The sequence below is a fragment of the Chiloscyllium plagiosum genome, unplaced genomic scaffold (genome assembly GCF_037043375.1).
Source record: "Chiloscyllium plagiosum isolate Xiang-an unplaced genomic scaffold, Cpla_swu_hap1 HiC_scaffold_27, whole genome shotgun sequence".
Classification (NCBI taxonomy): domain Eukaryota; kingdom Metazoa; phylum Chordata; class Chondrichthyes; order Orectolobiformes; family Hemiscylliidae; genus Chiloscyllium; species Chiloscyllium plagiosum.
Genome location: NW_028270165.1, coordinates 3,654,495 through 3,677,160, shown reverse-complemented (window position 1 = coordinate 3,677,160; position 22,666 = coordinate 3,654,495). Strand labels below are relative to the sequence as shown.

Genomic DNA, 22,666 nt, shown 5'->3' with positions numbered 1-22,666 from the left:
GAATAAAAAATAATCAGGCCTCATAAATATGCCTTAGTGGCCTCCTCCAGTATTTCCGGATTACTGGCCGTACCCGAGTTGATATCCCAGAAGGCCCTGAACTCTTGTGATGTACTCAACAAATTTGCTATCCCTTAACAGGAATGGGTCCATGCACCGGTGCTGTGCATCCATTCCACCACTCTTGATTTTACCATCTAAATACACTGGAACATGGTCCGAGACAGCTATATTGCCAATTTCACCAGCCAATGTTCTGTCCAAGCAATCCAATGGCATTAAAGATTGTCAGTTCCCATGTGGTACTTATATGGGTTGGAAGCTGCCCCGATTGTGGGAAGGTGTTCACTCGCTCCTCCCACCTCGTGATTCACCGGGGGTCCAGAACCGGTGAGAAACCCTTCCCCTGCCCCAAATGTGGGAAGGCCTTCAGCGATTCCTCTGGTCTGCTGGCCCACCGGCGGGTCCACACCGGCGAGAGGCCATTCACCTGCTCTGTCTGCGGGAAGTACTTTACACGCTTTCCGACCTGCTGAAGCACCAGCGGGTCCACACTGGGGAAAGGCCCTTCAGCTGCTCTGTGTGCGGGAAGGGCTTTACCCAGGCCTCCCACCTGCTGACACACCGGTGGGTCCACACTGTGGAGAGGCCGTTCACCTGCCTCGAGTGCGAGAAGGGCTTTGCTGTCTCCTCCACTCTACTGACGCACCAGCGGGTCCACACTGGGGAGAGGCCATTTGCCTGCCCCATGTGTGGGCAGAGGCTCACAATGTCCTGCAGCTTGAACAAGCACCAGCGGAGGCACCAATGCTCCCAACAATCAGATTCTGCCAGTAATGCTGCTGAGGGTCACCCCCAGGACTGAACCTCCTGCCCTTTCTGACAGTGGGGGTCGTGGGAGAGTTGGTAGGGTTTTTTGTTTTCTACTGGGGGAGTAGAGGGGGAAGGCGGGGTGGTGGCTCAGTGGTTAGCACTGCTGCCTCATGGCGCCAGGGACCCAGATTTGATTCCATCCTCAGGGTGACTGTCTGTGTGGAGTTTGCATGTAATTCCCCCCTGTGTCTGCGTGGGTTTCCTCTGCGTGTTGCAGTGTCTTCCCAAAGTCCAAACGTGCGCATGTTTGGGCGAATTGGCCAAGCTAAATAGTCCCATAGTGTTCAGGAATGTGTAGGTGTGGTGCATTAGTTAGGTGTAAGTGCAGAGTGATAGGGTAGGAGAATGTGTCTGGGTGAGTTACTCTTCAAAGGGTCGCTCTGAACTTGTTGGTCAGAAGGGCCTGTTTCCACACAGTCGTGATTCTACGGTTCTGTGAATATTGCTTACAGTGGGCGCTGCTGCTCATTGAGCCCAGGGCCCGCACAAACCTAAGACCACAAGACCATTGGAGCAGAAGTTAGGATATTTTGACCCATCGAATCTGCTCCACCATTTGTTAGAGACAAAATAAAAAACTGCAGATGCTGGAATCTAATATAGATAAGCAGGAGGCTGGGCACAACAAGACAGGCAGACCAGGAGGTGGAGAAGTCAGCATTTCAGGCATTACCCCTCAGGACTGAAGAAGGGTTCTACCCGAAACTTGACATCTCCATCAGAAGTGATTTATCAGTTTGAACGAGAGGGCATAGGTTTAGAGTGAGAGGGGAAAGATTTAAAAGGGACCTAAAGGGAAAGCATTTGACGCAGAGTGTGGTGCGTGTATGGAAGAAGCTGCCAGAGGAAGTGGAGGAGGCTGGTAGAATTTAAAAGACATTTGGTTGGGGACATGAATAGAAAGGGTTAGAGGGATTTGGGCCAAGTGCTGGCAAATGGGACTAGATTAATTTAGAATATCTGGTCAGCGTGGACGAGTTGGACTGAAGGATCTGTTTCCGCGCTGTACCTCTATGACTACTGGTCCTGAGGTAAGTTTAGAATTGAGTAACTTTGAATAATTCAATCTTGTTGAATTCACCTCCTGGAAGGTTTCAAATGAACCCCTCCAAGCGATATGAGTTAACTACGCCGAGTTGGATAAAGTATCCCATCAAGTTCAACATGAATGCGCAGTTCAAGAAGTCAGAGGTCACACAACACCAGGTTACAGTCCAACAGGTCTATTTGAAATCCCAAGCTTTGGGAGCATTGCTCCTTCATCAGTGCTGCTCCTTCATCACTTCACCTGATGAAGGAACAGTGCTTCGAAAACTCATGAGTTCAAATCAATCTATTGGGATTCTCACCTGGTGTTGTGTGACTTCTGACCTGTCCATCCCCAGCACCTCCACATCAGAGTTGACGAATGAGATCAGATTTGATTCAGCATGTTTTAGTGAGATATTCATCTGGATGTCCTTATGCCTGAAACATCGATTCTCCTGCGCCTAGGCAGTGGTGTCTTATATTCCCGTAGACGTCTTGTGACCGGGTTCATATGCTCTGTTTTGTGATGTATGAGTAAATGTTCAGAACAAAAGATTAATGCAGCCCTTTATTCATGTCTCATTATTAAAAACACTTTCTCCATTTACAGATGTGACTGAGAAGCTTCTCCCAATGAATCTTTGACTGATAACAGCATTTGTCAGGCTTTTGAAAGTCACTGCAGCTCTGTCATAGCACAGGGGAGGGCTCTTTCAGACACAACGCGTCATGCAGAAAATTCTCCCACATTAGTTGAGCAAAGTTAACGTCTTTTTAAGACATTGTGAAACTTGAAAGGGTTTAGAAAAGGTTTGGAAGGATGTTGCCAGGGTTGCAAGTTTTGAGCTACAGGGAGAGGCTGAATACCCTGGTACTATTTTCCATGAAGCTTTAGAGTCAGCCAGAAACATCTGTTGAATCAGGAAACATCTCTTCCTGCAGCAGCTTCAGACAGACTGCTTGCTAAAATCAAAAGCAGGGGAAAAGAATGGGACAACTGCCCTTTCATCGTAGAAGTGTTTTAGAAGAAAAAATGTCAAACCCTTTTCCCGGATTATTGCCTTAGCCAGTATCTGTTAACCATTAGCAAACACCTTAATCCTAGATGAATGGGAAGCCTTTTACAACCCCTCCTGAAAATAAACCAACAACGTAATCTTAAAGGAGCAACATGATCACAACAAAAAGCACTTGAACTGAAACATTTGTTACAAAAGGCTGTACAGTTAGCAGGACAAGAAAACGGTTTTCAATTTCACCAATCAATTTAAATCAGCCGCATTGGCTACCAAAAACTTATTAAATTTAAATCCTAAAGTATTGACAACATGGCCAATCCTATCATAAAGAATTGGCGCTCTCAGTCATCTGTGTATTAGAGAAAGCATCATTTAGAAAAACAGAGAAGGGCATTCCTGACAGAGGAATCGGAGGAGGCATCCCCGACAGAAGATGGCACAGAATATTCCGGAAGACTCATAACCTGGTTGTAATCTGAGAGATTAAATTCTATTTTGCGTTATCTGAGTGGGACATGTATTGATTGGAACAGCATACCAGAAGAATCTTGATTTATTCCAGAATACCCAGTAGTTCGGACGGATTTATTCAGTTTGTTAGTAGTTTTGTTCATTTGTTTACCGTGAGAGTTGGCTAAATAAATTGTCGATTGTCGATTTTAAAGTGTCAGGGATTTACTTTTAACACTACAGCAGGTTACACCACTTATCACACTGACTTTACAGATTAATGGGCAACGTGCCACTCTTTGGACGTTTCAGTTTGAGATCTTGGTGAGTGGGGTGGGTGGGTTCAGCCTTCGCTTTGTAACAGTATTGATGACATTCTCTTGAATGCAATGGAGTCAATATTAATCGCAGCATCTTGGTGTGGTTGTGGGTGAATCACCTTAATTTGGCTCCTGACTCAGAAACCGCACACAGAATCAACTGCTGAAACAATGATTTTCACTTTATTGCATGTAGCAACCACAAATACAACCCCTCACGTTCATTCAGCTTCACCCCCCACCAAACTTGGCTATCACCCAGTTGATGGCTGAATTTATCTGGGTTTCCACCGACAGTGCCCATCTCTGGAAGTGTCCAGGGTTTTGATACAGTCTTATTCTTCTAAGTACTGCTGCTGCTGCATCATTCTGGAGTTGAATTTTGGTGGCGTTTCCTCAATTTCAAATCTGTGGTGTGAGTTTTTTTTAAAGACTCTAACATCACCTCACATTGCTGGAGACCTCAGGTCTGCAGCTTACCTTCTTATCCTTGAGGGTTAGCTATCTGTTTGAAACAGCCTGCCCTGCAATTAACCCCTCTATGTAAAGGCTTTCCTTCGACAGGCAGAATTAATTGTCCTTTTGTCACACCATTATTAAACAACATTATCTTGCCTGTCCCAAGAAACAACTTATTGTGTTGCCTCCTTCTTTCCATGGATGTTAACTAGCAGAAATTAAGCCATTTATTGTATTGAATCTGCTCTGCCATTCAATCATGGCTGATAAGTTTCTTAACCCCATTCTCCCTATCACCTTTGAGCCCCTTGATACTCAAGAATGAGTAAATGGTGGAGCAGACTCAATGGGCTGAATGGCCTAATTTCACTTCCTGTGGTGTCACAGTTTCTCGTCCGCCCTTTCGTTTCTTGGTCCAGAAAGAGTTCTTGTTGACTCGTGAAGTTTGGGAAGCTCTGGAGTTTACAGGTGCACACCACGCTCCTCTCTGCCTCCTCCCAGAATAACGATTCCTCCTGAAATACTGGCAGTTCTTGAGATCCCTGGATATCCCGGAATACAAATCTGTGCGTCTGGAAGTCTCTGCTGCTACCCTGGAACAGAAGGATTATGGGGAGAAAATTCAGAAATCCGAAGAGCAAAGAGACTTGGGACTTCTAGCCCAGGATTCTCTCAAGGTAAATTTACAGTTTGAGTCAGTAGTTAGGAAGGCAAATGCAACAATGGCATTTATTTTGACAGGACTTGAATATAAAAGCAGGGAAACACTTCTGAGGATCTGTAAGGTTCCAGTCAGGCCACAATTGGAGTACTGTACACAGTTTTGGGCCCCATATCTCAGGAAGGATGTACTGGCCCTGGAACATGTTCAGAGGAGGTTGATGAGAAAGGTCCCAGGATTGAAAAGCTCAGCATATGAAGAACATTTGAGGATTCTGGGTCTATACTCAATGGAGTTTAGAAGATGACAAGGGAACTAATTGAAACCTACAGCATACTGAACAGCTTAGACAGAGTGGATGTTTGGAAAATATTTCCATGGGTAGGAGAAACGAGGAGCCAAGGGCTCAGCCTTCAAGTAAAGGGAAGACCTTTTGGAACTGAGATAAGGAGAACTTCTTCAGACAGAGAGTGGTGTAACTATGGAATTCACTGCCCCAGAAGGCTGTGGAGGCCAGATCGTTGAATATATTTAAGATGGGGATAACGAGGTTCTTGAATATCAAGAGGATCGAATGTTACGGGGAGAAAGGGGTTGAGAAACTTATCAGCCATAATTGAATGGTGGAGCAGACTCAATGGGTTGAATGGCATAATGTCTGCTCCTATAATCTTATGATATGCTGATGTGTGGAGGGGTGAGAATGGGGGAAAAGAGATAAAGAGGGGAACACAATTAAGGTGAAGCTGGATACAGATACATAGGAAATACAAGAATTGTACGATAAATTTCAGACCACATAGAAGCACTGGCATACAGAGGGATCTGGCCAAATACATCTCCAAAAGTGGCAATACAGGCGGGTAACGAGATCAAGAAGGCACATAGCACGTTTGCCTTGAGTGTAAGAGTTGGCGAGTTATGTTACAGCTATTTATTCCGGTCACATTCAGAATATTGCGTGCAGTTCTGGTCCCCACACTACCAGAAGGACATGGATGCTCTGGGAGAGGGTATAGAGAAGGTTCACTCGGACATTGCCTGGTCTGGAGGTCTCATTATGAGAAGAGATGGGATAAACTTGGATTATTTTCACTGTAAAGATGGAGGCAGAGGGATGGCCTCAACAAAATGATGAGACACACAGATTGACTGGACGGGGGCGGCGTGGTGACTCAATCATTAGCACTGATGCCTCACAGCGCCAGGGAAACTGGTTCAATTTCAGTCCCAGGTGACTGTCTGTGTGGAGTTTGCACATTCTCCCTGTGTCGATATGGGTTTCCTCCGGTTTCGTCTCACAATCCAAATGTGTAGGTTAGGGTGGAGTGGCTATGCTAAATTATCCCAATGCCTAGGGATTGGCAGGTTAAGTTGGATTGTCCGTGCTTAAATTGCCCCACAGTGTTCAGGAATGTGAAAGTTAGATACATTAGTCAGGGATAAATGTCGAGTAATAGGGGTAGGGAAATGGGTCTGTGTGGATTATTCTTTGGATGTTTGGTGTTGGGCCAGATAGTCTGTTAGATAGTCAGAGGCTCCCCCGCCCCCACCCCACCCCGCCCCACCAGGTGGAAAAGTCAACGACAAGAGGGCACAAGTTCAAGGCGAGAGGGGTACAGTCTGCGGGAGAATTGAAAGGGAAGATTTTTCACACAGTTGGATGGTAGATGCCTGGAATGCATTGCCAATGGATGTAGTGGTAAGAGGCACCTTAGCAACACTTAAGGTGTATCTGGATAGACACATGAATGGGAGGTGTATGCAGGGACAGAAACCACGCATCAGCAATAAATAGCAGGCCTAAGTTAGGATTAACAATTGGCACAGGCTTGGGGGTGAAGGGGGTAGGGGGTAAAGTGAACTTTCAAAAAGCAGGGGATACCTGTATGCTGATGAAGGGGTGGGTGGAGGCTCAGGTGGAGCATAAACACTGACAGAGGCCAATTGGATCGACTGTGCTGGAGACTCAATGGGACAGAGACAAATGTATCTATTTCAGATCTACCTGCACTTCAGCCGCTTCTGTGGACTGTTTCCGTAGGGAATGTGCAATCCCAGGCTCAGAGAGCGTCAGCCCCCACTGGAAGTAAAATGGGTGACAGAGCGGCCATTCAGCATACAGGAACCCCTTACCCTCCCACTTCACCCACTAAACAGGGTTCAAGATGTGACTCTCAGCAGCGGTAACAGCAGAGTCCAACCTGAATCCCTGCGCCATCTCACTTGTGAAGTTGCTGGTGTCTCCACAAGTTGTACGACTGGGTGAAGCCCTTCCCGCACACTGGACAGGTGAACGGCCGCTCCTTGGTGTGGATGTGCTGGTGTTTGCGCAGGGTGAAGGAATCACAGAAGATATTGCTCCACACGGGACAGGTGAACGGCTTCTCCCCAGTGTGGACGCGGAAGCTGAGCAGCAGGTGATACGACTGGGTGTAGCCCTTCCCGCACACGGAGCAGGAAAACGGTTTCTCCCCGGTGTGCATCCGCTGGTGCGGCAGCAGGTGGTGTGACTGAGTGAAGCCCTGCCCACACACGGGACAGATGAACGGGTTCTTGCTGGTGTGGACCCTCTGGTGGGCCAGGAGGTGGTGTAACTGAGTGCAGGTGAACAGCCGCTGCCCGGTGTGCAAACGCCAATAATCTCCAGCGCAAATAGCGAAGGGAAACCATTCCCACACTCCCCACATTTCCACGGTTTCTCCATGGTGCAGGTGCCCTCGTCTGTCTCAGACCTTTACAATCTGTTGAAAACTTGCTCACGCTTACAGCATGTGTGTGGTGTTACTGGTGAACCCCCTGATAATTGGAACACTCTCATTCAGTCTGTAAAGCTTGTTCCAGTCACTACTCAGGTGTGTGGGTATGTGAGACTCTGAGTTTCCAGTCACACTGACGTTTAAAACCTAACTAAGCAGACAGACCTTCTCCCCTTTGTTTTCAAGGCCATCAATATCCACGTCCTCGTGAATCAAGTGACTGTCAGACCTTGATGTGATGTTTGGTCTGAGATTTCTGCCTCCAAATTCTTCTCTTGTAATATTCCTGTGAAGTGCTTGCAAAGGTCATCACAGTCAGTCCATGATAGAAAGTCTGAACGTAATTCTCGTTACTGTGGAACATTCTTTCCTCTCAATTCCAAAGATCTTTGCGTCGATCTTTATGTAACTGTAAACCAACAGGGTTATGTGGCAGACTGCATACCTCCACGAAGAGTTCACATGGACTCAAGTTGCAAATGGACCTCTGTAGTGCAGTATTGACACTCTTACTGAAGATCTACAATATGCTGCAGTACGATATTACAAGTCCAGGAACAACTGCAAATCAGATAAAATCTTTTCAGAATTTGGACCATGAACTTCTGAAGCTGCTGCTGCTCTTCCTCTCCCTCTCTGAATGAAGATTGATCTTCACCCAGACTGCAACTTCCTTCCTCTGTCCAAATATTTGTGAACACATCCCTTTTTTTGAAGGATGGCATGTTTTCTGATCATCACAATTAAAGGGGTGTCTTCCCCCTGATATGCAAAGGGACAGTCAGTCAGGGGAGGGCAGGGTCACGTCGTGTGTTGTTGTGTGGAATCTGTGACAGCTGCAACAATTCATCCCAACTCCTGTACTCAGTGCTCTGACTGATGAAAGAAAGCATGCCGAAAGTCTTCTTCACTGCCCTGTCTACCCATGACTCCACTTTCTAGGAACTATGAACCTGCACCTTTACATCTCTTGGTTTGAAATACTGCATAGGAAACATATTTGGTGCTTGCTGGTATGTATTATTATTTGGTGCTTATCTCGACTCTAATTCGGTATTTTATACTGAATGCCATGATTGCTGAAGGCCAGTGTGCCCAAATTTTCTACCTGTGACTCCACTTTCAGAGAACTGTGAACATGTACTCCAAGATCCCTCTGTTCCACTACACTCCTTAAGGTCCTACCATTCACCATGAAATTCCTACCTTGATTTGACTATACAAAATGTAAGACCTCACACTTATCTATATTAAACTCCATTTGCCATGAACCTTAAACCTGTGCCCTCTAATTTTGGACTCCCCCACCCCAAGAGAAAAGACCTTGCCTATTTACCCTATCCATGTCCCTCATGATTTTATAAATGCCTTTAATGTCACCTCTCAGCCTCCAAAGCTCCAGAGAAAATAGCTCCAGTCTATTCAATCTCTTCCTGTAGCTCAAACCCTCCAACCCTGGCAGCATCCTTGTAAATGTTTTCTGACTCTTTCAAGTTTCACAACACCCTTCCTGCAGCAGAAAGCACAGAATTGCATGCATTATTGCAACAATGATGGAACCAATGTCCTCTCTGAAGAGGATTTTAAAACAATATTTATAACTACAAGCAAATCAGGTTAGTTGGGCATGACTTTCCCATAGTTTTGGTTGTCCTTCATTAACCTATGCTTTATAATATATAAGAAAATATTTTGAGGGATGGAATTGTTGCGAGCACGTCCAACATTTGCTCCCCATCCCTCATGGCCTTTGGACTGAGCAATAGGCTACATGCTAGAAGGCAGTTGAGAGTCAACCACATTGTAGTAGGTCTGGAGTCACATGATGTGAGCGTGTGCACGCGTGTGTAGAGTTGTGAGTGGTAGATTTCCCTCCCTAAAAGAACACTTTCACAACACTCTGTAATGATTGGACAAAAACAACAGTTCTGGCAGCATCTATGAGGAGACGACAGTGTTACTGTTTTGAGCCCGGTGGCCCTTTAAAATTAGGCTGGATTCAAAACATTAACTGTTTTCTTTCCACAGATGCTGCCAGACCTGCTGCATTTCCCCAGCAATTGTTCCTTTTGTTGCTGATCTCCAACAGCTGCAATTCATTGTCTTAGCCAATAATGGTTTCCTGGTTGCCAGTACAGAGACAAACTCTCATTTCCAGATCTTTTTATTCGTTGAAAATAAAGTCCACTAGCATCCATGATGGGATTTTAATTTTTGTTCTCAGAAGACCGAGATCTCTGGGCTACTTAACCAGTATCACGAGATCACAATCTTCCCTTCACTTACAGTGACATTGACAATCTTGTCCTGAATATTTTTCATTATTCATTCATGGAACGTGACACTTGGTCTCCCAAAAAATAACCAAGTGCCAATTCAGAGAGCAGTTAAGAGTCAACCACATGACTTTGGATCAAGAGTGACACATTCACCAAACTGGGAAAGGACTGAAGATTTCCTTCCTTAAAAAAGGTTATTAGTGAACAAGATAGGTACTTATGACAATTGATAAGATCACCAAAGCAGCGATAAGTTAATATTCCAGATACATAAATTGATTTCAAATTGCATCGGGGCCATAGCAGCATCAATTTGAAACTCCAGATGTTAAATCCACGAACAATGCCCAAATGCTACCAACTCCCTACAATCTCTAGGCTTCCCAACACTGACTGGTCTGTATTTGCCAGTTGCATCCTTTTCCTCCTTACTATTTACTATTCAATTCAGCCCATTGAGTTGACGCTGCCATTTATTCAGATCACGATTATTCTGTGAAACATTTACTCCATTTTGCTGCCATTTCCCTATAATCCTCAATTTGCTTAATGATTAAAAAAAATCTATCTCAACCTTGAATGCACGTAACAACCCAGGCTCAACAGCCCTCTGTAGTATCAAGTTCCACAGATTTACTGCCCTCAGGAGAAATTCCTATCTGTCCTAAACATGCAATCTCCTATTTGGAGGTTACTTCCTCTGGTCCCAGACTCACCCACTTTTCCACGTCTAGCCTGTCAAGTCTCCTCAGAATCTTGTACGTGACAATAAGGTTACCTCTAATTCTTCTAACTTCTAATAAGCACAGGCCCAACCTATTCAGTTCTCCTCATAAGACATTCTTTCTATCCCTGGTATCATCATGGTCAACCTTCTCTGGCCTGCCTCCAATGCCAATATATCTTTCCTCAGGTAAAGGTCCCTAAACTGTTCACAGTATTCAGTTGTGGCCTGACTAATGCCTTACATAGGTTCACTATAACCTTCCTACATTTCTACTCTATTGAAAAGGCCAACCTCCCATTTGTCTCCCTGTTACTCACTGAAATTGGATGAAGAGATTCGTGGACGTGATTCCAAATCCCTCTATTCTTAAGCTTTCTCCATTTAATATTCAGTTCTTCACCTCCTAACAAACTGTATTACCTCATTTTCCCATCTGTCAAGCTTTCGCTCATTTGCTTAACCTGTCTATATCCCTCTCCAGATATCTAATGTCATCCTCATCACCTGCTTTCACATCAAATGTCTCTTCTGCAAATTTAGCAATAGTACCTTCATTTTACTTATCCAAGTAATTCGTGTATATATTGTAAATAATGTTGCCCCCAGCGCTGATCCCTGTGGTACACCACGAGTTACAAGTTGTCATCCTGAACATGCCACTTACCACAACTGTGGTAGTTAGCCAATCATCTATCCATGCTAACATAAAGCCTCCCAACACCGTGGGCTCTTTGCTTACTATTTCATAAGATGTGAATATCATTGGCTGTGCCAAGAACTCTTCCCAAACTGACCTTGAAAAGGTGGTGCTGATCTGCTTCTTAAATTGCTTCACAAATATGATGTGGACTGCAACAATATTCAGGAGTGAGTTCCAGCATTTTGGTCAATAACAACATCCTTTCAGGCGTGGGAGTATTTGAACTACATTATTCCTGTGTCTAGACCCTCATGACTTGAAAAACGTCACTCAGGCCAGCTTTCAACCTGCTGTTCTCCAAGGAGAACTGTCCCAACTTTCCAATCTACCTTCATTGCTGACAATCCACATACACGGCACCATTAACGTCAACCTGTTCAGCTCTGTCTGCAATCACTTCACTTCCCCGCTTCCTGAAATTTCACGCTCACAATTGAGCAATAATGCAGCTGGAGGATTCATTCAGAGTCAGCCTGCGCGGGCGAACGATGTGCAATGCTTGTTTTTACTTTGAGCAAGTATTTCCTTTTACCCTGTTCGCTGTCATGGGAGCTCGGCCCCATCCCTCCTTCAGGCAGTCCGATCTCGTTTAATAAATGTGCTTTTTGAGAAAATTGCGTCGGCGTTTCTGCAGCAGGCAACTTAAGCAATGACGGCTCGTACGGGATTCGAACCCAGGATCTCTCGCAAGTCCACCGAACTGTAGGCCTGAAGCGAGAATCATATCGCTAAACCAACAACCCATCGGGCCGCTCAGCCGCGCGCTGCCCTGACCCCGGACGCTCCAAGCGCCCTCCCCTGAAGCAGCTGAGACTTTCTCAGTGTGAAATACGTTTGAGTTGCTCCAAGAATCGCAGGCAGCAAAGAGATTCCACAACATTTGCTTCTCATTCCGTCTCCCTGCGCTCAGGAAGCTGCTGGTTGTCTCGATCCCAGTAACTGGACTCTCTCCACTGGCGGATAATTAAACCATTTTGTTTCGACTTGCAACCTGTTCTGGGGGAGGGCAGAGCCCATTCGCTCTTCTGCTTTCTCTCAATCATTTGGGATGGGAGACGTCAGTTACACTAATGCGGAGGAAATGGGCAAGTTTTAACTACATTACAAAGGTCTGTAATCAAAGAGACAGCAAGATGCTGTGCTGGTGGGACAGAGCGAAATGGACACCGGAAACTGTTCCCTCAGGTAAATTCATATGAGTGTATTTGTGTGCTGCCGGCTCGGTGCTCAGAATTTGTCTTCACACAGCAATCCTGCAGAAAGACTTTTCTAACACGGCCATGTGTTTCTTTGCTGCGAACGGGCAGCAGTGAACATCTGAGCCCAAACTGTCCCAGATGAAGTTGAAAATGAGCCATTGTTTCTCCCTCAGCCGCTCTGTCCCAGAGACAGGGAGAGGGGCGGCATAAACGCGTGACGTCATTCCGCCGCAGCCTGAAGCCGTTCAGTCCATCATTTCCATGTGACTCTCTGTCACTATAATCTCTCCGAGGTGATTCGCAATCGGTGATATGTGTCCTAACCATGGGAACTGTGTCTGTATGGTGATGCTGCTTTCGAAATGCTGATCGTCCTGTCATTCACGTCTGAACCGGAGTGGGGAATTATTGCAGGGAATGAATACGACCGCAAATAATGTGGCTTTGCGGCTCAGTGGTTAACACTGCTGTCTCAGAACGGTACCTGAATTCGATCCTACCCTTGTGCGGCTTGTTTGTGTGGAGTGTGTTCAATCCCCCGTGTCTGCGTGGGTTTTCTGCGGTGCTCCGGATTCCTTCCACAGTCGAAAGATGTGCAGGTTAGGTGGACTGACCATGCTAAACTGTCCCATAGTGCCCAGAGGTCGGTGGGTTAGACGCATCAGTCAGAAGTAAATTCTGGATCAGTGGTGCTGGAAGAGCACAGCAATTCAGGCAGCATCCGAGGACAGGCAAAATCGACTTTTCGGGCAAAAGCCCTTCATCAGGAATAAAGGCAGAGAGCCTGAAGCGTGGAGAGATAAGCTAGAGGAGGGTGGGGGTGGGGAGAGAGTGGCATAGAGTACAATAGGTCTGTGGGGAAGGAGATGAAGGTGATAGGTCAGGGAGGAGAGGGTGGAGTGGATAGGTGGAAAAGGAGCTGGGCAGGTCGGACAAGTCCGGACAGGTCAGGGGATCGAGTTGCTGGAGGTGAGAAGCTAGGATGAGGTGGGGGAAGGGGAAATGAGGAAACTGTTGAAATCCACATTGATGCCCTGGGGTTGAAGTGTTCCGAGGCGGAAGATGAGGCGTTCTTCCTCCAGGCGTCTGGTGGTGAGGGAGCGGCGGTGGAGGAGGCCCAGCACCTCCATATCCTCGGCAGAGTGGGAGGGGGAGTTGAAATGTTGAGCCACTGGGCGATTTGGTTGATTGGTGCGGGTGTCTCGGAGATGTTCCCTAAAGCGCTCTGCTAGGAGGCGCCCAGTCTCCCCAATGTAGAGGAGACTGCATCGGGAGCAACAGATACAATAGATGATATTAGTGGATGTGCAGGTAAAACTTTGATGGATGTGGAAAGCTCCTTTGGGGCCTTGGATAGAGGTGAGGGAGGAGGTGTGGGTGCAGGTTTTACAGTTCCTGCGGTGGCAGGGGAAAGTGCCAGGATGGGAGGGTGGGTCGTAGGGGGGCGTGGACCTGACCAGGTAGTCACGGAGGGAGCGGTCTTTGCGGAAGGCGGAGAGTGGTGGGGAGGGAAATATATCCCTGGTGGTGGGGTCTGTTTGGAGGTGGCGGAAATGTCAGCGGATGATTTGGTTTATGCGAAGGTTGGTAGGGTGGAAGGTGAGCACCAGGGGCGTTCTGTCCTTGTTGCGGTTGGAGGGGTTGGGTCTGAGGGCGGAGGTGCGGGATGTGGATGAGATGCGTTGGAGGGCATCGTTAACCACGTGGGAAGGGAAATTGCGGTCTCTAAAGAAGGAGGCCATCTGGTGTGTTCTGTGATGGAACCGCTCCTCCTGGGAGCAGATACGGCGGAGGCGGAGGAATTGGGAATACGGGATGGCATTTTTGCAAGAGGTAGGGTGGGAAGAGGTGTAATCCAGGTAGCTGTGGGAGTCGGTGGGTTTGTAGAAGATGTCAGTGTCAAGTCGGTCGTCACTGATGGAGATGGAGAGGTCCAGGAAGGGGAGGGAGGTGTCAGAGATGGTCCAGGTAAATTTAAGGTCAGGGTGGAATGTGTTGGTGAAGTTGATGAATTGCTCAACCTCCTCGCGGGAGCACGAGGTGGCGCCAATGCAGTCATCAATGTAGCGGAGGAAGAGGTGGGGAGTGGTGCCGGGGTAATTACGGAAGATCAACTGCTCTATGTAGCCAACAAAGAGACAGACATAGCTGGGGCCCATACGTGTGCCCATGGCTCCCCTTTGGTCTGGAGGAAGTGGGAGGATTCAAAGGAGAAATTGTTAAGGGTGAGGACCAGTTCGGCCAAACGAATGAGAGTGTCGGTGGAGGGGTACTGTTGGGAACGTCTGGAGAGGAAAAAACGGAGGGCTTGGAGGCCCTGGTCATGGCGGATGGAGGTGTAGAGGAATTGGATATCCATGGTGAAGATGAGGCGTTGGGGGCCGGGGAAACGGAAGTCTTGGAGGAGGTGGAGGGCGTGGGTGGTGTCTCGAACGTATGTGGGGAATTCCTGGACTAGGGGGGATAGGACAGTGTCGAGGTAGTTAGAGATGAGTTCAGTGGGGCAGGAACATGCTGTGACAATGGGTCGGCCAGGGTGGTCACGCTTGTGGATCTTGGGAAGGAGGTAGAACCGGGCAGTGCGGGGTTCCCGGACTATGAGGTTGGAAGCTGTGGGTGGGAGATCTCCTGAGGTGATGAGGTTCTGTATGGTCTGGGAGATGACGGTGTGGTGATGGGGGTTGGGGTCATGGTCAAGGGGGCGGTAGGAAGAGGTGTCCTCGAGTTGGCGTTTGGCTTCAGCGATGTAGAGGTCAGTGCGCCAGACTACCACTGCGCCCCCTTTGTCCGCTGGCTTGATGGTGAGGTCAGGATTGGAGCAGAGAGATTGGAGGGCTGCGCGTTGTGAGGGTGAGAGGTTGGAGTGGGCGAGGGGGGTCGACAGGTTGAGGCGGTTAATGTCCCGGCGGCAGTTGGAAATGAAGAGGTCGAGCTTTTTACCACAGTCAGAAGTCAATGTCCGGTCTGGGCGGGTTACTCTTCGGAGGGTTGATAAGGACTTGTTGAGCAGGAGGGCCTGTTTCCGCAGTGTAGGGATTAGAATTCGAATTGTTTCAACTTCACCAGCTCATTCCCATTTCAGAGAAGAGGTGTTCGGATTCAGTTCAGAGCAGACTGGCAGAAAGCAACTCAAATCTCCACAAGCACTTCCCCTCAATTGTGTAAGTTGGGCCAGTGTTTAGTGACATATTCAGCTCAGATGCTCGAAGATTTGGGAAGCAAAGGCAAAGGCAAGATATAGAACAGAGTACCGTTACAAAGGGAAGCAATAGCAGACGATAGTTTCGATCGAGGGACATGAACCCAGCACCCTCCCGCTGCGACACTACTTTCCCACGCGGAGTGTTTTCCATAGATCCCTTCAGCCTTTTGTCTGGCACGCGGCAGGCACGTTCGAGCCTGATGTCAAAGATCTCCACTGCTGTCGTGTAATATGCTGTTTCGCGGACGTATGGAGGCTGTGTAAATATAAACTTATTTCTAAATTCCCACATTCTGTTGGTCGAACTGTGATTTCACACTGAATCACAACATGTGTCACAGCGCAGACGGAGGCCATGCGGCCCACCTTCGATCTGCTGGTTGCGCACTGTTCGAAAACGTGTGTCTCAATTCGTATTTCCGTGCCTGTTTTGTGTAAATCTGCACATCTGAACGTGACCACCGAATTCCCTTTCGGGTCCATTGAATCTTCCTCTTTGTCAATGTCAAATAGGGATTTACTGACACTAACCACTCCCTGTACGAAAACGTTCTTCCTAATGCCACTTTTACTTCTTTCCCTCCTGACTTTAAAACTCTGCCGAATCGTTGTGGATCCTTTCAGGCGTGGGAGCATTTTCACAACATTATTTCCTGTGTCTAGGCCTCTCATGATTTGCAAGGCTTGTGTTCTCCGTGGAGAGCAGTCCCAATTTTCCAATTTTGCTTCATTGCTGACATTCCTCAAACACCGCATCTCTGGCAAGTCGGAGTAGTAGAAGACCCAAAGCGCGATTCATACCCCGAGACCAACGAGCTAGATACCAGGCGCACACCATCGCCCGTACCCGCCCCACCTCTTGAACTAGCTGAGACTTGCTCAGTGTGAAATACATTTGAGATTGCTCTTAGAATTGCAAGCGGCAAACAGTTTCCAGAACAGCTGCTTCTCATTCTGTCTCCTTACTGCTTTTTGTCCCGTCCCCAGGAACCGGGCTCTCTCCACTGTCAGATAATTCAACCGTTTTGTTTCTAAACATTTTTCTGATACCCAGGTGGCCAGTGACAAGCACTGCCCTCCTCAACATAGGGTACAGAGAACAGGAGAAGACCACAAAGAACTCCACGAGTGTGTCACCTCAACTGTGCACATTGGGCCAGTATATCCATGTGAAATATTTATGTTGAGTTTTTTGGGAAGCAAATGAGAAGGCGAGGTGCAGAACAGAGCGCCCTTAGACAGGAAAGCTGCTAAAGACGACATTACGTGAATAGGAGAGAATAGGACATGGCGGATTTCAGGCCCGAAAATCATGGAACTGTAGGTGGGGCTGGAGGGTCTTCAAGTGGAAAATGAGGTGTTGTTCTTCCATCTGGAGCTGAGCTTTGCTGGAACACTGCTGCAAGCCTGAGACAGAGATGTTGGCCAGGGAACAGGGTGGCGTGTTAAAGTGGCAGGAAAGCAGAAGCTCAGGGCCTTTTTTTGCGGGCAGAATTGAGATGTTCTGCGAAACCGTCACCCAGTTTATGCTTCATGCTACTTTGCGGAAACGACACTGTGAGCAGCGAATGCAGTAGACTAGGTTGTGGCAAATGTGCAGGCAAAGTGCTGCTTGACCTGGCAGGTATGTTTGAGCCCTTGGATATTCAGGAGGGAGCAGGTAAGTGAGCAGGTGTTACACATTCGGTGGTTGCAGTGGAAACTGCCTTGGCACTATGGGAGGTGGGTGTGGAGTGTTGCGAGCGAAGGAAGAGTGGACCTGAGGTGTAAGCCCTGCCCATTTACCTCCTCTCATGTATAAATCCGTGAAGTTGGAAGAACTTTCCAAAGAATGATTCAGTACCACGTGACTCATGAACTAATTCGTATTCATGTTCCGGGGCCAGCATCATTATTGTGTCACAGCAGCTGCAGGCCATCACCGGGGGCTCGCCCTATGACGTCACGGTGCAGCTGGAAGCCCCGGGACAGTTTATCAAAGAAACCCCTGTATCGGGAAGCACTGAGATAGCTAACTACTGTCAGTTTACATGGGAACACATCTCCACATTACACAGCCTCGAGGCAAGCTTCCCGTCCTTCCACTTAAAGTTCAAGAGCCCTCAAACCGAAATTCCCCAGGTACATTTGGAAGAATTTTTTCCAGGTGTTCGCAAAGTATATCTATGAGCACTTTGTTAAAGTTTGAATTTTGCGAGTGTTGAAATTTTGTGCTTTTGAGCGAAATCACAGTTCGAAGAAACAGAATGTGGTAATTTAGACAGAGTTTGTATTTGCGCGTCAGCGATATGTCTGCGGGTGCGTGATGGGAGCATCACCCAGAAGGGAAACCATTTCTCCTGTTCACTCAATGTCCTCTTTAGCAGCTTTCCCGTATAACGGCGCACTGTTCTGCACCTCGCCTTCTCATCTGCTTCCCGAAACACATCGACATATGTATTTCACATTGATACACAGGCCCAATGTGCACAGTTGAGATGACACACTCGTGCAGGTCTGTGTGGTCTTCTCCTGTTCTCTGTTGAGGAGGGCAATGCTTGTCACTGGTCACTCAGGTGTCAGAGAAAAGTTTAGAAACAAAACGGTTTAATTTTCTGCCAGTAGAGAGGGCCCGGTTCCTGGAGACGGGACAAACGACAGCAGGGAGACAGAATGAGAATCAGCTGTTCTGGAAATTCTTTGCCTGACCCCATTAAAAACAGACAACTTCGCAACTGGAGGGAGAACAGCAAACAGACCGCCCCGGGGCGGGCTTGAACCATCAACCTTTCAGTTAGCAGCCGAACGCGCTGACCAATTGCGCCACAGAGACAAGGAGCCACGCCCCTTTCCCCATCGCTTAGGGGAGGCTATTAGTGAATTCATAATTCAGCTTGCCCATCCGAGAATTACATTTGTCGTCTATCAGTTTTACTTTTCCATAATAAAGCCTGGGAGATTTATTGTGGAGATACGGGGACAGTCTGAAGACACATCCATGTCACGAGGAACTAGCTTTCTTACTCTGGGGCCGTCGCCCTTCGAGCCTTTCAGTGTTTTGCCTGTTCCCGAGTTCTCTCATTGGCTCGGAGACGAGAAGGGGTTTGAATTCCTGATGTGCAGGAACGACAATTCTTTCAATGTCTCAGATCAGTTCATGTCCCGAGAACATCAGAGTCAATCTCCCGGCCTTTTCAACAAGGGGACGGTGTCTGCACTGTCTCTGCTCAGTCAGACAGTTCATCTTTCATTCTCCTCTAAATATGCTTCCCAAAGAGTTTCCAAAGATTCACAAAGCTGGAGACTGGGATTTCTGTTTTGCTTCATGAACATTGTTCCATTTCCTAACTGACAATATTTTGCACAAACCTCTTCCCAATTGTACGCCATGATTCATTTCCAGGGATGAGGAATTTCCAGTTTGGAGAGACATTCCCAAGGTTGGGAATGTTCGCTTTGGAGCATAGAAGGTTAACTGGAGATTTCCTGGGGTTTTGGGAGAAGAAGCGGTGGGAATGGGCAGATTAATGATTAGACGAACCAATTGCCACTGACCAGAGTCAGTTCCCAGAGGACAGGGATTGAAATTCTTGAATGAAAAGCAGCACTTGTGCCTAATAAACACAGAGAATACTGCAGAAAGCCAACAGGTCGAGCAGCATCTGTGGAAAGGTAAACTGAGCTGACATTTTGAGTCAGTACGTTGTTTGTTCAGAACCCGAGTTTCCTGCATGGCAATCAATTCCCAGACATGAGAAAACGGGACTTTATTGAGACGGGTTTTGTGAAGTTTGAGCGATAATGTAACCAACAGGAAGTCATTTAAAATCGCCAGCGAAGAAAGCATCGTCAGCAGGTTACCACCCTGGGCGGGGGAGCCCCAAAGGATCTCTACGCCAGCACCTTAAGTGTTCGGCCACAGCTAAGCGCCCAAAATTGTGGTGTAAAATTTTTCATGGAATTGTTCTAAAAGGAAAGGTGAGTACTGGGCTTGTCTTGTCCGCGCCATAGCCCCAACATATCCTGTTGCCCTGGATTTGATCAGGACAGAGGAGGCTGATGGGAGATCGAATTGAACTACACACATTGATGACTGATAGAGCGGGTGGGAAGGATCCATTTCCATGCGTAGAGAGATTAATAATCAGGGCCGAAAATAAGGAGCCACTTCAAGAAATTTGGGGTTCATTCAGCAAAGCTAATGTAGAACTGTTCACAGAAAACTGTGAGGAAAGTCTCTCGAGTTATTTTGATGATGCTAACACAATCGATAGGATGAACGTAGATTGGTAAATGCATTTGGTGACAGTTCTGTTCTAGCCCTGTGACCGAAACCTGGATCTGAAGGATTCTGTTTTCTCCGACAGGAACTGTCAAACCTGCAGAGTTTCTCTTTTTGTCTCGGCTTCTCCGCATCCGCAGTCCCTGACGTTCGACATTAATTCAATTCAGAAACCCCTTTGTGGAGAAGATTTCCGTTTGGGGAACATTTTCCTGACCCCATTAAAAGCACACAGCTTCAAAGCCAAGTAAGAACAGCGAACACACCGCCCCTGGGTGGGCTCGAACCACCAACCTTTCGGTTAACAGCCGAACGCGCTGACCAATTGCGCCACAGAGACAGGCGACTGCATGGGTTGCGCCATCGCTTAGGGGAGGCTATTAGTGAATTCATAATTCAGCGTCCCCGCCGAGAATTACAATTGTCCTCTATCAGTTTTACTTTTTCAGAATAAAGCCTGGGAGATTTATTGTGGAGACACCAGGGACAGTCTGATCCCACACATCCATGTCAGGAGGAACTAGCTTTCTTACTCCGGGGCCGTCGCCCTTCGAGCCTTTCAGTGTTTTGCCTGTTCCCGAGTTCTCTCATTGGCTCGGAGGCGAGAAGGGGTTTGAATTCCTGATGTGCAGGAACGACAATTCTTTCAATGTCTCAGATCAGTTCATGTCCCGAGAATATCAGAGTCAATCTGCCGGTCTCTTTAACAAGGGGACGGTGTCTGGACTGTCTCTACTCAGTTGGACAGTTCATCTTTCATTCTCCTCTAAATACGCTTCCCAAAGAGTTTCTAAAGATTCACAAAGCTGGAGACTGGGATTTCTGTTTTGCTTCATGAACATTTTTCCATTTCCTAACTGAGAATATTTTGCCAAAATCTCTTCCCAATTGTACCCCTTGCGTCATGTCCAGGGATGAGGAATTTCCATTTTGGAGAGACATTCCCAAGGTTGGGAATGTTCGCTTTGGAGCATAGAAGGTTAACTGGAGATTTCCTGGGGCTGTTGGTAATGATGGGAGAAGAAGCGGTGGGAATGGGCAGATGAATGATCAGAAGAATCAATTGCCACTGACCAGAGTCAGTTACCAGAGGAAAGGGAATGAAGTTCTTGAATGAAAAGCTGCACTTGTGCCTAATAAACACAGAATACTGCAGAAAGCCAACAGGTCGAGCAGCATTTGTGGAAAGGTAAACAGAGCTGACGTTGTGAGGCTGGTACGGTGTTTGTTCAGAACCCGAGTTTCCTGCATGGCAATCAATTCCCAGACATGAGGAAACGGGACTTTATTGAGACGGGTTTTGTGAAGTTTGAGCGATAATGCAACCAACAGGAAGTCATTTAAAATCGCCAGCGAAGAAAGCATAGCCAGCAGGTTACCACCCTGGGCGGGGGAGCCCCAAAGGATCTCTACGCCAACACCTTAAGTGTTCGGCCACAAATGCACGCCCAAAGTTGTGGTGTAAAATTTCTCATGGAATGGTTCTAACAGGAAAGGTGAGTATTGGGCTTGTCCTGTCCGCGCCATAGCCCCAACGTATCCTGTTCCCCTGGATTTGATCAGGACAGAGGAGGCTGATGGGAGATCGAACTGAACTACACACATTGATGAGAGATATAGCGGGTGGGAAGGATCCATTCCCATGCGTAGAGAGATTAATAATCAGGGCCGAAAATAAGGAGCCACTTCAAGAAAATTGGGGTTCATTCAGCAAAGCTAATGCAGAACTGTTCACAGAAAATTGTGATGAAAGTCTCTCGAGTTATTTTGATGAGGAGTGTTGATGATGCTAATACAATCGATAGGATGAACGTAGATTGGTAAATGTATTTGGTGACAGTTCTGTTCTAGCCCTGTGAGCGAAACCTGGATCTGAAGGAATAAAAGGGACATTAACAACATCGATCTGAAATTGGATACGTGACAAGAAACAGAGCCATCATTAACAGTTGGCTTTTGAACTGCAGAAGGTTTCTCGTGAAATTAGCTTGAGGCTTGAGGTATGCAAGGTCAAGATAATTTAGGTAAAACACGGAAACGCTATCCTCATTAGAAGACAGTGAAAGGATTACAAGACGCAAATTAAACAGTTTGGACAAGTGATACAGGGGACTGGGAAGATAAGTATTATAAACTGTGAACAACAAAGTTCTGGAGCACAACACTTACATTCAAAGACCGAAAACATCCAGGTCCTGATTAATCAGATTGCATTGTGGTGCTTTTCTGCAAAACATCCACTTGAAATGTCCTACAAAAGAGTGAAAAACCCATCCCTGTCAGCCCAAGATAGAAAATCCGTAGGGATGAACGTTTGCTGATTTTCTGAAGATTCACAAAGCTAAGACTGGGATTTGGTGATTGTTTCCTTTCCACTCCCAGGAGCCGCAGTGGTTGAGGCGGTGAGTTGGGGAAAGTGAAATATGCCCGTGAGCAGAGTGTGGGGCTATTTCAGCTTCCCCTCCTCTGACAGCGCTGTGACTTGACTCCGATGTTCTCAGGGACATTTATTGACGCGAGACAGTGAAAAGATTCTCATTCCCGCAGATCGGGAATTCAAACCGTATGCCGGCTTCAGGACAATGAGAAAGATTAATTGGGGTGTGTGAAGAAGCTGTGAGCTGCATTTCAAACAGGTAGGTGGAGTCAGATGCGTCATCCATTGCGCCCCTGGCACTGTGCGTATCTAACGCCACCATGCTGCAGAGCTCTGACGTTAACACGGACA

At 47.2% G+C, this 22,666-nt stretch overlaps 1 non-coding gene across 1 annotated transcript; it reads right to left on the bottom strand.

Annotated features, from left to right (window-relative positions):
* Positions 1-20,204: 20,204 nt before the first annotated feature.
* trnan-guu (transfer RNA asparagine (anticodon GUU)) lies at positions 20,205-20,278 on the bottom strand. Its single transcript has one exon. It is a non-coding gene; the product is annotated as a tRNA-Asn (tRNA).
* Positions 20,279-22,666: the final 2,388 nt, after the last annotated feature.